Genomic DNA, 14,295 nt, shown 5'->3' on the forward strand with positions numbered 1-14,295 from the left:
CATAATGACCAAGCTAGGAAGACAGAGAGCAAATGAAGCTGTTTCATAGTTTTTTTACCAACCATTACATCCTCTTCATGAGTCTACAACTACATCAAACAAATGGCAGCTTTAAGACACCAACAGTGTGAAAACATGACATAGACATTTATTCCTATGGAATAGCACTTCAAAAAGGAAGGAATTGGTGGGTGAGAGAGAAGTTATATTTTAAAATGCCACACTGGTGACTGTATCCAATTATGAAGAGGAGATACAGGTGACAAAGAAACAAATGCAAGAACTTCAAACAGGAATGGAGTAGAGGGAATTAAACCTGAAGTCTAGATCTCCACAACCCCGGAGCTCTGCAGCACTTGAGTCCAGCCAGGACCATGGAAGTGCTCGTTAATGGAAGAGAGAAAAAAGATTGCATGTACCAGTGTCAGTGGATGCTTTCTTACATAAATAAGTCAAATCCCAGGGGTCAGAGAATCCATAGGTAATATTCACAGGAATTTACTTGCATTGGTTGAACCAAACACCTGCTTTTGCAAGACAAAGATGCTTCTTTCCCTCCAGTAACACAAGCAGCCAAAGGCATACCTGACTTTGGAAGCTTTTTGAGTATAATTAACAGCAGACATTAAGAATTGGCTCTAAGTTTGCTCTTAACGATGACCTTTTAATTTACTTTCATAAAGCTCATTCAGACAATACAAAGGTCTCTTCCTTAGTTCATGTGTATGCAACAACAGGAAAAGACACAGACTTAGAATTCTCCATAATGTGAAGAGATCCTGCTGAAGCTGAATGTGAGTATGAAATGACACAGGCAGAACTGCCACTAGTCATGGTCTAATCTCTGTAATGAGCCAACTGATCAGAGCATCCTTCACATTGCCCTGCAGTTTGTCAGGGATTTTGTCTCATGCCCACCATAAAAATATGGGGAAGAAAACCCAGGACTAACTTTTATCCAGGCCAAATCTTTTCTTATACTGACAGCTCAAATTTGTTTTACTCCTCACTAGACCACTGAATTCCTAAAAAAACCAAGGGCTGAAAAAATCTTGTAATAAGTACTTTTGGAATAGACTTCCCTCCTCTTTCTCACTCTTCCTTTCCCTTAAAAACAAGTAGAAGAATGCTTGGAGAAATCATACATTATTTACATGTAGTATTATTTTATGGAGTTTTTCAAAGTGTTAATTGAAAGTTTTAATGAATGTTAATCATCTGTCATTTTCATTGGCAATCTCCTCTCTGCCATATGCTTAACTTTTACACCTGTACAGATTGTGCAATCAGTTCTTTTAAATTGTTTTACATTTTCAGTGTAGTATTAGTATTAATATTTAGGAAACAAGCCAGCTGCAACCAAGACTGCCATTGTCTCCAGTTTATTTACCACATGTCCAGTTCTAAGTGGAATAGAGTAATACATTGTACTGTAGTGGCACTAGTTTTGAAATATTTGAATTAATCTTATTTGTGTTAATCAGTACTTAAAGGAGGTGCTGGATTGACACCTGTGAAGACCAAAGCACTAAAAGGCAGGGCAAGTACAGCACTCACAACATATGCTTAAACCTCTCTAAATATTGTCCTTATTTTTGTCCCTTGCCTTTCACCCCACTCTCACCCCACATCAACAGGCAATTGATGCAAACCCCATTGGTCATGTCTCAGTTCTGCTCTTTTTAAGTAACATGGAGATTTGTTTCTGAAGAGACTGGGCTGAGGAAGCACAAGCATGCAAGTTATGAGTTCTATTTTTGACTGACTGTAAATATTCTGTGTGAACCAAGTCACCCTCTGCACATATGGCACACATTTAAAATGGACTTACCTACCAGGCTCTTCAGCTTTTACCCTCTTCAATAGGGCTGTCACCCTCTCTTCTCAGTAAAGAAGCCTGATCTTCAAAACAGGACTTGTCTCTTGTACATTTTAATCAACAGTAATATAACAATAATATTTATTTCTGGGATTTAGCATTAAAATAACAAAGAGTTGAATGAATGCAGCTTTAAACTTGCCTTTGCTTTTCCATCCATCACTACAAAATGGTCTAACAGCTGAAACAAATCGGTAAGATCAGAGCAGTACCACTGCTGTAAAACTGGCAAAAATGAGAAGATGGTGAATAGCAAGTTTAGGTTTTTAAACTCAGGGATAAATAACAGGCAGGCTACTATGTATCTTGCTAATTGTCTGAGAATGAGATACAAGAGAAGTGAAGGAACAGCCTGGCAAGTACTGCAAGCCCCAACATGATTTTAAGCTTTACCAGCAAACACTGGAAAAGGGGTGGAGGAATTTTGGTGCAATACCTAGGAGAAATTTGTATGCAAACAGAAAGTGTTACAGAAAAAACAGCAGAGAAAACTGTTTCAGAATAGACTCACATCAGAGACCTGAAGATCTGAAGCAATAAAACCCAGAATATTGACAATGCCTTGTCCACTGGGAGGTGAAGAGTCCTTCTGGCTGAGCATGGCTGATTTCTGCAGCTCTTGTGAGGAAGGAAACAGGGAAGCAGGAAAGAAGGTTTTCTGCCCTGCCCTCCTGATGATACAAGCAAAGACAAGTGGAATGGAGTGGAAGGAGCAGATTTAGAGAGGAATAGTCCTTTCAAAGGCACAGTTCTTTAGTCTGTCAAAGTGTCTGAGCAATTCACAGTACAGAAATATGTGCAAATTTCTACCTCTTCTTCAATTCAATTTTGGGGATTTCAAATAAAATGTTCAGGAAAATATTATTCAGATAAAGTTACCTAAGCAAAATGAACAGAAGTGTTACCTTCATGAAATGCAGCTCATCATTCTCAGTACTTCCCAAACTGGAGAATGGGGCTATGAGAGACACTTTTTCAATTTTTTTCCTTTAGATATCATGCACCCCATGAAGCACCACAAGGTGAAAGTTCTTCTTTGCGGGAGGAAAACACAACCTGAGAGTCTTTGTGGCCCGTTTTAATGGTGTGTTCCAGGAAGTTCCAGGGTTGCAAATATCCATGAACTTTTTCTATTGCCTTGAAATACCTTAAAGCCTCAGTGCTTGTGATCATATGAAAATCTCAGTTTCTTTTTTTAAAGTGCTGAATTTTACTGTAGAGAGTTAAAGAGTCTGAACTATAAAGACTGAGAGCTAAGGATGCAACAGTGCTGACCTTCTAACACGAGGGATGGACAGAAACACTATGCAGATAATTTTGGACAAAGGACAGAAATAACACCAAGAGAACAAAGTGTAAAACAATCTCAGCTAACTGCAAAATCTAGACTTCCTGTGGTGAACTGAATCAGAAGTAAAATCCTATAACCTTTCTAAGTGCAAAATGGAATAACAATACAGTAGGTAACCCAGTGAAATGCTTTAAAATCTACCCAGTCAAACCACTGCTTATATAGTATAATTATTAATAATGGCAACCCAGTACCTGAGAAGCCTTGAATTGAAACATGATGTAGAGGTGCTCTTTTAGCCCAGGAAGTACCATGGAGATACAGAAATTAGTTCTCTTTCCATCCCTTAGCTGCGTCCAGCTAATGTACAGTGCTCATTTCTATGTACTCTAGTGCCTATTTATACAGCTGTTCATTGAAGAAAAACTGTTTTAAATCATTTAGAAGGATAAAGATACCTATTTCAAGTATTAAATAAAACTCCTAGGAACTTCCTATAAATTTTTCTAAACAGTAGGAAGCAAGTTCTTTATTTTCCACATCATAAGCCTAATAACACTAACAAAACCCTTGCTTTTTACAGTACTGCAAATTTTACAATATGAATTTAGATTGCTGAAAAGAAAAACAGATGAAACAGAACTGCTAAATGCTCAGGAAATCCCAGGGTTGTACACACAGTGCTGGGGCCTGAACTGGGATGAACTAAAGGGCACAGTCTACTCACTTTCCAGAAGTAGCTTCCAGAGCATCAAAAGTGGAAATTAATTTACATTTGCTCCAATGTAAATTATATTCATGAGAATAAAAGGAAATCTCAGAAGTTAAGCTTATATGTAGCATATTCATGAATCTGAAAGGGGTATTTAGATGTCTTGATTTTTTGAGCTTTTGTTATATTCCTATTCTGTTGATTTGTAATGACAAAAATATGTTCTCACTGGTCCCAAATGTCGATGGCCAAACAGTGAGATGGACCAATAATGTATCATAACCTTGTGGCAGAGACCAAGCTAACAATCTCTGATGCATAGAATAATTTGGGGTTTATGTTGAAGATTTTAGGGTGCAGCAAGGAGGAAAGGGTACAGCAGAGACGTGTCAGAGCTGCAACAGGAGTTGGGGAAGAGTGGTAATATGGGAGAGCAAGGAAGGAAAGCTCAAGATACAAGGAAGATAATAAGAAAAACTTCCAGCACAGAACTGAGGAAAAACCTGGATCTCAGCTTCATATCTTCTGTCTTTACTTCCTGTCCCCTGTCCCATGTATGCAGCAGCCAAGATGGAAAGGTAGCTTTGCTCCACAGGACATAAAATCACCTGGAAATGCATCCAGTAACATTTGCTCCTGGAGATTATATTCCCTCTACAATGGGAATAGTCTTTCTTCACATTATTACACTCAACATACACTATTACTACACTACACAGAGAAGCGTACTGCACTCCATCACATCTTACCTAAAAGAAATAATAAATATTTTGTTTCTATGCATCAGACTTAAAAATCATGAACTGTTAATCTTAATATATAAGCAAAAGAAACAAGTAACAGCAATGGCATGCTGCAAAATAAACGTATTTACAAATTTACAATTCTCAGTTACTTATTACAAAATTCTCATGAAAAACTGGTCATCTCTTTTGACCAGAAATACAGTAAAATGTTTGCATTTTGGGTGTTATTCTACTGAGAGCTCAAGAGACAGTTCTGGAGCAAAGGATAGTATGTTTGCATTTTGCCTGGGCCACAGCAATATCCTTGCTAACTCTCTACTGTATCCTCAGGGCATGCTGGATGTATACCGCCTACAGGTAGCATTGAAGACCTAGTGGAAAAAAAGTAAATATAAATAATCCTTAGGATTTAAAATCCTTTTTATACCAATTATTTTCCTCCTGAATGTACTTTGCCAAAACATTGTCCTGTCTTAAATCTTGTGATGGGAAAAAAAACATTTCAATCTTATGTGATATCAGGACTTTTTGAAGTGTTTTGATAAGCACTGGCTTTTAATCAAGTATTACAATATTTTCAAAGAATGTGACGTAGTAAGTCACTTATATCCCTTGTGTATACAGTGTATATTTAGTCTCAAAGCACCACTTCTGCCCAGTGTGAGCCAGGCTCCTGAGACAAGGACATCACTATCCCAACAGCTTTTTTTGTAACCTGTAAAACGTAGCTCTTCCCCCAAAAACGAAATGGATGAAAGGCTGACATTATGCATGTCTTCCTGAACACACAGGGGCAGTTACCCAAGTGAAATGGATCTGCAAAAAATACCACAGGAACCTGGATTTTGCCCATCTGGTGTTTTCATGTGCAAGCTCCGGACACTAGAAATATTATCATGGTTCCCAAAGTGAAAGATGTTTCACAAAAGCAATCCCTTAACCAATTCTGTGCAAGGAAGATAATCCTCACACCTCCCTGTCTTCCCTCACTGCAATTTGGCCCATAAAGAAATCCCATTTTCTTGCAAGAGAAGCATTTCCAACAGGAATATTGTCTACTGGCAGTGGGGGGGTGCTGAAGGAGTAAATCTAGATAGACAACTCCTACAGAGGAATTTAAGGAGCACTATTTCCCATGGGGAAATTAAGGCAGAGGTATAAGGAACATGTCTGGGCCACTCTGTGGATCAGTGCAAAGCCAAGATCAGACCCATCACCATGACGTACTGGCAGCTGAGAAAAAGAAAATAGAAGAACTTCAGTGCTTTGGATGACAGGAAGAGAATTAATTTTCTGATGTGGTGTTTTGTTGACTCTTTTGTCTTGTCATGTACAGCAGAAATAATGTTCATAGGATTAGAGTAAACTTACAGCAAAAGACTCTTATGATTATTAAGCATCTCAGCTTCAATTTGATGTTTTATCACCTGCCAACCTTGCACATCAAAAATGATTTTGTGTGTATTTGAAACACAAAATTTACAAAATATCAGCCCAGAATTTAAAACACTTCTTAAATATGTAAGAAAAGTAAGTTTAAAATGTCATTGAAGCTACAAAGAGGAAAAAGCTGTCCATTGCTCTTCTGTAATAATTAATTTTTATCAGGGTCCTTATTATGCATTAGCTTTTATAGAGCAACAAAACATAACTGCATGCTATTGTTTAAGCAATTGCTGCATTTGTCAGAATGGTAAGGGCTGGAAATAAATGTAAAGGATAATACACAAAATGTAGCTAAATGTATTCTTTATTATGGGTACATAATACAGAATGCAAATGATTCTGACTAAGCACTCACAGGAGACAGTCTTTAGGGTGCATGCTGTGAATGTATATTATGAATAATGCATAAAACTTGGCTAAATCTTAACGAGTTCATTGATATCCTATGGGGTCCACAGGAGCCTTAGATCCCAAAGCATGTCAGTTGCATATTACTCTCCTCCCCCACTTCATTAAAAAAATACTTTCTTAAAACAAAGGAAATTAAAGCAAAAAAGAAAAAGCCCTTAGTTCTGAGTTAACTCCCATATGATGGCAAATGCAGAGTCACAAACTGACTTCCTTCACTCTGTTGTGCCTCAATGTTCCACATTAAACCAAGGCATTGTATGGCCTTTCTGTAGGGCTGCATCAGGTGTGGGGCAGAAGTTACTCCTAATTCCCAAATTAATACATTAAAGGGCTTCTCCACACAAAAAGAAAGAGGATAAAAGGTGATAAGCATCCCTATTATAATTTTCTCCATTCTCCTTCCCTAATTCCCAGATTCTTTAAGACAAATAATTAATGCAGAAGGAGATGGCAGGCAATATGAGGGAAAAAGATACCCATTTACTAGTTAGAGCTACTCCAAAGCAGCAAGTTCACATGCTCAAGGACATTGGCAATGGGTACAGTCATGAGGGAAAAGGACTTTACCAAAGAGAAGTGCGTGCTATTTACAGTTTCTAAGTACAAAAACACAGTAGGAAAAAAATTTCCACCTCCTGCGTGAAACCGTAAGGTTGTACCATTTGATTTGAGTGTATGAGTATACCATATTCTATAGGGAAAGAAAAAAGTCTTGGCATCAAGCCCTAGTTCCACTCAGAAGTGTGAGGATAGTTTTTGTGTGTCATGTGTTGGAAATAAATGAGTGGATTTTTCCTATAGCTTAAGTACGAATTAAAATAACTGTTGTATAACTGATTAAATTCTTGTTTATTTAGGGTTAAGAGTCCTCAAATTGGTCAAAATGTTAATTAATTAATTATTGCAAAACATGTGAGGGATGGTTAAGTCTGTACATCCTTAAACACAAGAAAACCAAGGAACAAAATGTCAAGAGACTTCCCCAGCACAGCAGAGAGAATGGAAGAGGCAGAGTGGGACTGTACTCATGCTCTCTGTGCCATGCCCTACTCTCACCCCTGCACTTGGTTAGGCCAGTGCTGCTCTCCTTAAGGACCACTTGGGTGCTCAGCCAGGCGACTTGGGCAAGACCAGTACAACAGCACCTGTGCAGGGCTCAAACCACTGGAATAGATCTCACCCTGCCTGGCCTGGCTCTGCCCTCTCTATTGCCATGGCACTGAAGCCAGCACACACACACTCATGTATTCCCCAAGTACTCACTGAACATCAGCATGGACAGCCTGTGGACTGGCCAAGGCAGACCTGCACCTGGGACTGGGCAGGATTCTTGTTCTCTCCCTTATGCTCAGTTAGACCCCAGATGTCTCCACTCACAGGGGCGGGCAAACCAGGTGAGCACCTTTCACCCCCCCCCCCCCCCCCCCCAAATTTCAGCACCTAAACCTGTCAGCCTACAGCAACAAGAACCCTGGGAATCCCTTTCCTCCAGAGACTGACATAGAATGGCTTCTGCCACGGGAATTGCCCTCCTGCCCAAAGCAGGGATCAGTGAGAGGAGAAAGAGGCACAATTCAGGACAAATTTGACATAACCAAGTTTTGCAAAAAAGAGAAGGAAAAATAACAACTGCCAGGAAATTCAGAAACACTAGTGTTTTGTTAAAACCTTCCTTCTCCTCCCAAATGTGCTTTCAATGGAAAATCAATACCAAAGAGAGAGAAACTATCTGGGTGTTCAGCAAGTATTTTCGACCACAAGAAATTAAGTTTAATCTGGCTTTTGCTTTCCTTGTTTCAACTTCTTGCAACAACAACAAAAAATCCGAACATTATTTTTTTACGTGAAAACATTCAACAGAAAGATCCTTGAGGAAAGTAAGTGATGGAAACAGTTCCACTGGATCTACTGCAGAATATGGCATGAAACATGCATGGAGAGAGCAGGTGTGCTTATCCTTGAGTATAGCTGCCTGTGTATTTAAGCATGAATACACAATCTCATTTTACACCATAACAATATCCTTTTCTTTTGATGAAATGCAAATTTTTGTGCAGTTATAAAATGTATCAAACTCTTCTTGTCGAGATGAAAATTTGGTCCCAATATGAAAACACATCTCTTTACACACACATGCATATATTCCAACCAAAAGCAAGGGCCAGAATTTCATACAAGCAATACTGTCAAAGTATTTTACCTTTGCAACCCATCCTGCTACTATTTATACTTACTGCTACAGATATCAGCAATTGTTTCCTTGCCTCCGAACCCCTCCTGGACACCATGGGAATAACAGAGAACCGAGTCTCTTGGTAGCATTTTCATTCCCAGCAGGAAGCTCAAGCGTTTGTGATATCCATTTTGATACAAAACCTAAATTAGGCCTCTGGAAATAGGTAATGCATAAAAAGAAGCATTTTTGTGCCATAAGATTATTATTATAGGTTACTGTTAACCCTTGGGAGATGGAGGTGAGTCCTGCATCTCCCCGCTGGGTTGAATATTTGCTGAGAAATCACAAGTACTACCTAAGCAGATATTTCAGGTGTGCTTCATGCTAAAGAGAATGATCCTGTTGACCCATCATATTCTGATAGCCAGTTTGAGAGAAAAGCATTGTAAGTTAAACAAAAAGGATCAGCACAGCATGCACATGCTGCAATTCTCTGTGCTAAGAGATTTAAAAGGGACTGGATACAAGGACAACTGTGGAATTACAAATGAGGAGTTCAAACAAGCAAAAAACCACCATATTTGGGAGCTACCCGAGACACATTTTGCCTCTTGGCCCCCTAAAATTCTTCCTCATGGCAAATTTTCCACTGGGTCACAATCTAGTTTTAAAAAAAAGGAAAATATAAATCTGAACCTTTAAATATTTTGTAGTTTTCAAGTTTCAAATCACTGCAGATTAAAGTTTCAGGGCTGGAAGTCTGTGTGATTTATCCCACCTTCACAACTGCTAATCATAAAACTACACAAACTATAAACTAACTTTTTTTCTTCAGAATCACCATCATTCCTGAAGTTTGGAGAACTGGTCAGTAATCTGGATACAGTGAACCAGACTATTTTGCACTAAAGCTACACCATCTCCTGTTATGATACATGTTAGCCTAGCATTACTCATTGCTTGACTTACTCCCTTAGCAAAACGAGCCAAATGAAATTCAATCTGTATCTGCCTACACTGTTAATTCAAGTTCAGCTTAATCTAAGCATTTCTCTTTCCTTCAGACATGCAGACTTCAAAGGGCTATAAACTGTGATCTTAAATGCAAAAACAACTGCATGTCAGTAAGTTTTCACTAAATACAAATAAATATTTTAATAAACTATGGTTGCTGCTTGTTAAGCCTGGGAAAAATGGAGGCTTGCTGTAACCTAGAAGACAAATTGGAACTCAGAGCCTCACACATCCTCCTATTTAAATTCCCATGCCTTGTATACCTGCAGGAATAACACAGGAGAAGCATTCCAATAATTTCATGTAGTAGCCAGGCAGGCTGGGGTTCTCCTAATAAATTCAAGCTTTTATAGCTCCTTCACTCCAAAAGCCACATTCTCAGCAATTCCTACATATTGAAGGTGAAGTCCTGTGGAAGCAGTGTTATTTCACAGACCATTCTGACTATTGCACTGGTGACCAGAGCATACAAATCTTTCCACCCTTATGTGTGTAAACATTCATAAAAATATCCTCCTATCAACAGAACTGTTTGAATGAGCTACAACTCACCACGAAGAAAACGAGCTTTCTGTTTGGCCTAGAGATTTTCCAACAGCCATGGAAAGGCACAGGGAGGAAGCCAGAAGTCCTAGCTTTTCCTTTTTCACTTTACCATTAGGTTTGGCAGAGCTTTTCCTAGACAGGCCTCTTTGCTCCAGCAGCTCTGACATCTGTGCATTGCATTTGCCCTGTTGTGCAAGCAGGACTATTTCCTCAGAGATAAACAGAGATCACCAAGCCCACAATGCCTGACACAAACAGAGCTCAGATCCAAGCTTCCTTGGGTAGCCTAGACCCATTCTTTTCATGTGCAAATGTAAAGCAAACTTGGCAAGACCCAAATGGGAAAAGAAGGAAATTATATTAATAAAGAAATGGGGACAAAAAATCTCTCTCCCTCTCACAAGCCACACTTTTTTGAATAGCTATTTGAATCATCCCAGCTTACAGACAGTCCCACTTCTTCAGCAAAGGAAAAGCAATACAATCATCCTGTCATTTGATCCCCCCCCAAACATTCTGTAATTTAACAGGAGTAGGGTCCTCACTGGGCTCTCAGGCAGAAGTTTGCCCACAAGCCTTTTAAAGTACGTACCTGATTTTGCCGCTGTCTGCTACACTCCTTTTGCAGCTGCATTCCTAGGAAAATGTTTCTATATCCACTTTCCCCTGTCATTTCTACAGCCTGCTCAGAGATGGCTTCATCGCTGGGTTTCGGCAGCTACACTTCTTCCTCAATTGATGCTTCCTTTCATTTATTCTGAAGTTTCCAATGTAAAACAAACAGGAAAACCAGCTTTCTAAAATTATTACTATCCCACTGTCCTCCAATGCAACATTAACAAGAGGCAATATTCTCCAAAGCTATGAAGCTTTGCCCTAAATTACATTGCAGCTACTGCCCTGAGCTTACACATTTTTCAATAGGAAGGGTCCCAGGGATCTCTCTCTCTGCTCAGTCTGCATTTACTGCTTTAAAATATTCTTAACCCAGACACTGAAGTGTCAGCCTAGCAGCCCTTCATGCTAATCCTAGCCTGGGTGGCTGTTCTTAAGGGAAAGCATTCAAAAATTGTAGCAGTGCATCAACTTTGACCCTTTTCATTTAAAACACGAGAATTCTTTTTTTTAGGGGAAAAAAAACCATATTCCAGAGGGAATCACTGAACTCTGACCTGCTTAAAATTAGTTTTATTTTAGTGCCTGTGTGGTGACTCAACAGGCAAATTTTCCAGACACTTAAGACTTCTCTGCTCCTGAAGATTCCAGTTCAAGTCCTGGACTCACTGCCTGGGGTCAGATCAGAACACTTTGTTCCAAGGCTTCAAGCACTGAATTCTCAGATCACCGTACCCTTGCCAGATGCTGGTATGCTTGGTAATAAGTAGGGCTGCAACCAGCTAATTATGTTTTCTAAAAAATCTGTGAAGAGTTTTGCTTGCAATACATCTGTTAGACCAAAAGAATTTCCCTTCAGAATTCAGCAGTCAAGAAATGTTTATATGGCTCTGATAAACAATTCATGATAAGCTGAATTCTTTTGTGGGGGAGGGGGAAAACATGTACTTTGGCCTTAACAGCACAGCAAATAATACTCATATAGGGTCTGGCTGAGTGTATCCATCTCACTGGGAATAACTGATTTCATTTTTTCTAATCCGTCACAGGCATTACAAACACTGAATGAGTCACCATAGACTCCTATGCTGCAAAAAATAGCATCACAACACTTCATTTGCTCTTCAACAGTACTTCAAGTGTAGTGTCTGGTATCAAAAAGCCTTGTCAGTTAACAAATTTTAAAATCCCAGGAAATGACAATCCAACACAATCTCTGAAAAAATTGCCTCCTGCAGAAGTTTAACACCACCCAGCAAAGCAAAGCTCATCTAGTAGCAGTAAATTTCCTCAATCTCAACAGAATTTTTCAATTTAATCTTATCATTAATGCTCTAGTACATACTTTCTATCTTTCATAAAAGGACCCCAAATGATTTACCAAACAGCCTCAGAAATCTCCTGTAAGGCGAGTGAGCACTATTATCTCCATTTATAAATACTGAGGAATTAAAGCAAAAAAGATGTTAGAAACTTTGGCCATGAGGCAAGAAGAGCCAGACTCAGAGACAGAACCTGGGTGCTGGTCCATATTAAATGGCATCTGTTACATTTCCATCCCTGTTTCACAGTGATTATGGGAAGAAAAGTTCTGCCAATGCCTGTAATCACTTATTTGACAGCTGCTAACCCAGGAACACGAAGGCAATTTATACACCATGCCCTAATCTGTCTGCATTTGATCATGTATGAACACAGGACTAGTACTTGCTCCAATGTAATTCTGTGGTTTTCCAAGTAAGAATATAGCTTTCTTCCTTTTTCAGAGAGAAAGCAAGGCACTAAAAGACAGAGTTTTAACACGCAGTCATCAATATGCTCTTCTTATAAATACAAATGTAAAACAGTAATAACACAAACAATGATGCACACTGCACTGTATTAACAGCATGACAGTCCTCTGCCCAGAAAGCCCTCCTTCAACCTACACAAGACATCTCCCAGGACAGACAGGCCTGGTCTTACACCCCAGGATACCCCAGTTTTGAACCTGCTCCACTAGAAGCCAAGCTGCTGAGCTATGGCAAACAGGGCAAACAGCAGTGTCAAATGTAAAGCAGTAACTCATGCATGGTAGCCCCTGTCAGATGGCCAGTGGTGGTTTCTCTGCTTGAGAGGACCTCCCAAAGAACCATTACAGCATCCTCACCAATGAACTTAGTCTCACAAATTTCCACCATGCCTTCTCCAAGGAGAACTGTCACTGGATTGGATCAATGTGAGCTAACTAGGTTAATCATCACCTGCAAAAAAAAAAACGGTGCTGCTCAGAGTTTTTCGGATACAATGGTGAAGTGAAGAAGGCTTTCTTCACCGCCTACACAGCCTGGGCTCAACTCTGCAAAATAAATTTGAGCCACAGTCAGACTCAATGTCAGACTTCTGCCAGCTGAGCTCCCTCTCACTTCCTCAGTTTCAGGTCATCTGAATACCTTGACAACCTGTGAGGATAAATCAAGCACAGAAGGTGTTTAGGAACTAAACACACATGTCAGGTGTTTCTACAAAACCTACACAAAGTTATATCGAAGCATCCCAAATTCCAAATCCTTAACAAATATATCACACATTTTGGAAACAGTGGGCAAGGACTTGAAACACAGCCTCACTGGTTATAAAAAATGAAAGAAGACAGAGTAAAGCTGGGAGGAAAGCAGGAGAAAATGCACATTTTTTGCTCTGGAAAACAGATCTGTTGCATGAAGCTTATCTTCCCTTATCACACTTATCTTCTTTGAACAGCTCTAATCTTAAAGCATATTAAACAACACATTAATACATGGAGTCACTGATGTGTTGATTCCCATGTCAGAAAAGGACTGTTGGGACTCACTGGTCAGGTCTCCTCCCTGATGGAAGGACCTCGCACAGCAATTCCCTCTAACCCGTAGTACAGCAAAAAACAAGGCCCAGGATCAGACCCTGTTGGCCCTCATCTTGCATTGAGAGCATTAGAAACTAAATGTTCCTTCTTCCCATCTGTCCATCTTCCCTCAGCCACACCAGCTTGGGACCAATGTGCCCACAGACCAATGAAGAGACCCATGGCCATAAACCATTCCCACAGCCAACATCTGGTTGTGTCACCAGATCCATCCCACTGTCTGTTACATGAAAACTGTTCACGTCATTCATGCTTTTTAAGAAATTATTTACTTGGGCTCTTTGATCTTCCACGGTGCCAGTAAAATTAAAGCTCCCATTCAGCAAAGGGCTTGAAGCATTTGCCAGATTTTAAGCACCAAAGGAGACCTGCTGGCTGCTGTGGGACCAAAGTGCTTAAAGCCAGGCACACTCGGAACCACGTCAGGGCCAAAATCCTTGCACAGCCACTCAAAATGCATCCAAGGCTTGCGCTTTGCTTCTGGAAACTTTATTCTCACTTTACATATAGTCAAAACCTGACAAGAGCTCACTGTCGGATTATGCAGGAAATCTGCAAGTTTCACCAAGGTGTGA

General features: G+C 39.7%; 1 protein-coding gene across 2 annotated transcripts in view; it reads right to left on the reverse strand.

Annotated features, from left to right (window-relative positions):
- The window catches only part of SOX5 (SRY-box transcription factor 5), a 607,966-nt gene that overhangs the window by 584,145 nt on the left and 9,526 nt on the right, over positions 1 to 14,295 (reverse strand). Inside the window, exon 1 of one of the 2 annotated variants that reach the window (XM_079305080.1) lies at positions 10,814 to 11,243. The exons of the other annotated variant lie outside the window; for it this stretch is intronic. The gene's annotated coding sequence lies outside the window, so the exon portion shown is untranslated. Of the gene's footprint in view, positions 1 to 10,813; positions 11,244 to 14,295 lie in introns of those variants that run through there. 2 annotated transcript variants of the gene reach the window in all.

Source organism: Erithacus rubecula (genome assembly GCF_903797595.1).
Source record: "Erithacus rubecula genome assembly, chromosome: 4".
Lineage (NCBI taxonomy): Eukaryota > Metazoa > Chordata > Aves > Passeriformes > Muscicapidae > Erithacus > Erithacus rubecula.